General features: G+C 32.9%; 1 protein-coding gene across 1 annotated transcript in view; it reads left to right on the top strand.

The window, feature by feature from the left end:
- Positions 1-507: 507 nt before the first annotated feature.
- LOC100943510 (olfactory receptor 2B6) overlaps positions 508-4,943 on the top strand; it is a 6,536-nt gene continuing 2,100 nt past the window's right edge. Inside the window, exon 1 of the mRNA XM_003801861.2 lies at positions 508-524. The gene's annotated coding sequence lies outside the window, so the exon portion shown is untranslated. The remainder of the gene's footprint in view (positions 525-4,943) is intronic.

Genomic DNA, 4,943 nt, shown 5'->3' with positions numbered 1-4,943 from the left:
AAAAAAAAAAAAAAAAAGAAAAGAAAAAAAGAAAATAGTTTCTCTGAACCTCTAAATTCAGGTTTCTGCCTCCAAAAATTAATCTTTTGTGAAATGGAGAAACTACTGACAAACTTTTCTGCCTATTCTAAACCATCTTGCAATGTTGTGTGAAAAAAAATTACTCCCATTATTTATCCTTATAGTCTAGCAGAAAGACGAGAGTTCAGTGTAGTATTTAACAGCTTTTCATACAAGAAGCATATGAAATTTTAGAACTACAGTTTTTATGTTGAATGAAAAACAGAAAACTTCAGTGTTATGAAGTTAAACTGCTTTTCAAAAACACCGAGTAACTTGCTCACTTGTGCAGTGATTTAGTGGCAGGGTTTGAACTATAACTTGTCACCTTTTTTATCTCAAATGTTCTTTCCAAGTTTCCAAGACTTTGTTGAACGCTCATGCTCTGGATCATCAAGTGTCAGCCATGGAGGGAAAAAATCCTGTACACAGCTGAGGAATGCAGTGCCGACCATTACACACAGGTGGTGATCGTTTGTCTTTACCTAGGCACTATAAATTGAAATCTCCTGAGTTATGTATAAATAAAAGTCCTGAAAATCCAGCAGCCCTTTTCAACTTCTGCTTTTAAAAAAATTCACTTTTCCTTACCTGCTATTATAACCAAGTTGCTATGTTCTTGTCTGATCCCTTTTGGCCCACTTTGTTGAAGTATGTTCCTATGTTGACCAAGAGAAAGCTTGTTACTTAAAATGAGAATAATATCCTCTGAAGGATATTATTATTCTGCAAACAGAGGAGACCTCAAAAAGCCATAAAATCTATCCCTTAGGAGCAGAGGTCTCAGCCATGATTGGGAATCATCAGCATAGGTGTAATCAGGTCAAAAATCAGTTAAACCATTCTGCTAAGAATTCAGAGACACAAATTTCTTAATCTGTTTTAGTTGTTAACAAGTCCTTCCAATCTAATGTTAGTGATAACAATTCCTGATCACTTGACTTTTATGAATATAAATTTATATGTCAACTTTTTAATCAAAAAATCTCCTTTTTCGAGCGGGTATATGTTGAAGTTATTGGGGGAAATTTGTCCCAAAGGTGAGCAAAGCAGAATATGAGAATTAGACGCACTACAATTTCTCCAGTTTATTTGTTCTCCTGCTTGGCCCTTTGGCCCATTCTTGTTATTCCCTCCTGGCTTCTCTGGTGTTGATAATTTATTTTTCCCCTTGTATTAATAATAACAAAAGTACATTTATTACTTTTGTAGTGACTGAACCTCAGCAAGAAAGGGCAGGAAGTTAAGTGAATTCCTCCCTTCTGTAATCTTAGTGAAGGCTTTCTGGTGAGTGGCCCCAGGTTAGTGGAGAAAACATATGCAATGTCCTCAGTGATACGATATACCCTGAACAATATTATAGGTAGGGAGACCTTAAAATTTATCATCCAAACAAGAACATTTCTGAGGATGGAAGGGTTCTATCAGTAATTATGTCAGGACAGTAGTAGTAAAAACTCTGTCATTCTAGACAAACTGAGACATAATGTCTCCCTAATTATGTGGACTAGGGCATTTTCCAATACTTGTTAACTTAAGGAAATTGTGAACTTCAGCTTGTGAAATCTCTCTTTACCAATTCCATTTTGTCTGCTTTTCAGAATTCCTATAAGTGACTTTTTCTTCTTTTTTTGCCAACAAAATGCCCTGTGCCCCCCGCCCCATACTGCAGCCTTTAGAAGATGTCCTTAACTCAGAGTTGGGTTTAAGAATCAATTAAGAGATAAAAGGGGCTCAGCACCTGTAGCTCAAGTGGCTAGGGCGCCAGCCACATGCACCAGAATTGGCAGGTTGGAACCCAGCCCGGGCCTGCTGAATCACCATGACAACTACAACCAAAAATAGCTGGGTGTTGTGGCAGGTTCCTGTAGTCCCAGCTACTTGGGAGGCTAAGGCAAAAGAATTGCTTGACCCCTAGAGTTTGAGGTTGCTGTGAGCTATGACACCATAGCACTCTACCAAGGGTGACATAGTGAGACTCTGTCTCAAAAAAAAAAAAGATAAAAGGCTAAATTCAAATAAGATTTTTTAATAGTATTAAAGTCTAAATTAATGCTTATCTTTATAGTAAAATGCAGAGTATGAGAGAGTAGGGCACATAAAGTTATTATTTAATACATAATAAATTTTAATAACAATAAAAATTATTATATTTGTTTATTAAAATAAGAAAGAGCAATAGTAAAGTTAAATATTAAAATGTGTTGTCTTCCATAACTTTAGTTTCTGAAAAGAGTACTTGAGTTTGCCTTTTATGTAGTCTATACTGGCTACCTTCAATGTTCAATGAATCTTTTGCAATTACTATTTCTGTAATTGTTATTACTTATTTTAACAAGTATGACAATTTTATTTTCATATAGTACAAAGTAATACAAATCCTGATTTAACAAGTATTTGAAATTTAAGTATATTGATATCCCAAATTACCTTCCATGAATATTTTTGCAGAAATCTGCCAAAGCACAAGGAACCAAATTTTTATTAAAAGATATAATTATGAGCAAATAAGACTGTTTTCATTATAATGATTATATACTGGAATGAGTGACATCAATTCAGTGGATGATATACCTACTGCATATTAAAGGTAACAAAATTTTCTCTTGTGTTCAGTATTTGCTTTTAGATAGCCTCTCCCTGAAATCCAGTACATAAATATATGTAATTATAAGTAGAATTTTTCTGTTAAAAAGTGCTTGAATGTACAACAAAGACCCAAATATTTAACCAGTTAAATATTTTTTAAAAACACTTTACTAGAGGTCCTCGAACTACAGCTTCTCCCAATTTTCCCTGGTCACCTTCACCCTGAAAAACTGGAAGAAGCATACCAGTCTAAATCAATATATTTTAAATTCATGAATTATTCTATGGTCTTAAATTATTTTACATGGGTAATCCATGTTAATCGTAGAAAATATAGAGAAGTATACAAATAAGTCACCCCAATCCCACCATTTAACTATAAATACCAATAACATTTAGATGCTATCCATTAGAAGTTTTTCTAAAGAGAAAGAAAGAAAAGAAAATGTATGTTACCAGTGTGTATGTGGGAGGGGATTACTTAAAAAAGTGGCGCCTGTGGCTCAAAGGAGTAGGGTACTGGCCCCATATGCCAGAGATGGCAGGTTCAAACCTAGCCCCGGCCAAAAAATGCAAACGCGAACCATAGCTACAAAGATTCAGTCATTATTTTCATTTTAATTTTTCTTATGATTTTTGTACTATACACCATTTTTAAAATGTTAGTCTTTTCTTTCACTGGTTATATCTTTTATATCATTCAGGGAAACCCTTTTTTACTCCTCAAATATTCACCTAAATTTTTGTTCTAGTCATTTTATAATTTCTTATATAGATATTTGATTACCAGTAATTTCTTTTGATGTAAACTAAAACACAGGAATCTATTTTTTTTTCTTGGTAATCGGTCACTTGTTCTAATTTCACTTATTAAGTAAAATATTCTCTCCACACAGGTTGGAAAATTCATTTTTAACATATACTAAATTATTAAATATACTTGGCTCTAGACTTCTATTCTGCTCTACTGATCTGCTGTATGATGTTGCCAATCCACAACATTTTCATTTTTGAAATTTTGTAATACCTTCTAATTTCAGTTAGGGAGAATTTTCTTACCTTTATTTTCCATTAAGGATTATGCTTATTTTTTTAGATTTTCTTAAATGTCTCCTTTTCCAGATGAACCTTAGAATTATTGGGTAAGTCTTTGCAAAAATACTTCCTTTGTATTAAAACTCCATCAAATTAATAGATTAGGATGAGAAGAATTAGAATTTTTATAATGCTGAATCTTTCAATCCTGAAATACAGTGTATCTTCTTATTTAGTTACATGTTTTCTTTTTCTTTTAATTAATAAAGTTTTGTTCTTTTCTTCAAAAAAAAAATTTAAACCTGATTTTCTCTCCATTCCTACTCCGAAGAGAAAACAATTTTAACACTTCTGCATACTTTCAGGTAATTTTATACATATGTGAATAGTGATGTATATCATATTTATTCCCTTATGTAAACACATGGAAGCACGCATGTAGCGACATGCATGCCCAGAAACTTGTTTATTTCCTTGAAGATCTGAGTATTTTTGCACATATATATCTAAATTTATATCTATATCACATACCTCATTTTATTGACAGCTCCATAGGAAAGAGAATTTTTTTTAAAGACTGTAAAAGCTTTCCCTGGTACTCTGTCCTGAGAGCTGTAGAATAATTAAGCAAAATGAAAATACACATTGAATGGTAATCCAAAATGTATGTTTCTATTATTCAATTCACATTTTATAAATTCACACCAACAAAATAATAATAGAGTGTAGTGTTAACTTTGGGATGGATAAAATTTCACCTGGTACTTTGATTTATACTAGTACCTATTTTGAACCTTTTAGGGCTTCTGCACCATATTATACTTTCATTCACATTGCTGCACGGCACTGTGCCAGGCAAAGATCACATTTATACTTCACATTACTTAATATTAACTCTTATTGATGAAGTTGATGGTTTGGGTTGTTTTCCATGGATAACCCTAGGACATTTAGAGTTCTGAATATCATAAGTAATTTCTTTCTAAGCATTTTGAAAACCTTGGATGATTATAAATCTTTTTGGCCACACTTTACACCACCACTACACCAAAAAGGCATTACTATACTCATTTTATAGATGAGGAGCCTAAAGCTCATGAGAACAAACATTTTTAGGATGATGTAACTAATGGTTTACGGAATAGGTATTCAAACCCAGGCTTTTCTGCATCCAGATCCACGCTAGTAATATCTCTTCATGCTGATTCTACAAGGTCCTGAAAGGCAAAAGACACTCTTTTTTTTTTTTTTTTTTTTTT

The sequence above is a fragment of the Otolemur garnettii genome, unplaced genomic scaffold (assembly GCF_000181295.1).
Source record: "Otolemur garnettii isolate 467f Iridium unplaced genomic scaffold, OtoGar3 scaffold00223, whole genome shotgun sequence".
Taxonomy (NCBI): Eukaryota; Metazoa; Chordata; class Mammalia; order Primates; family Galagidae; genus Otolemur; species Otolemur garnettii.
Note: the sequence above shows the minus strand (reverse complement) of the source record. Positions and strands in the feature narration are given on the sequence as shown.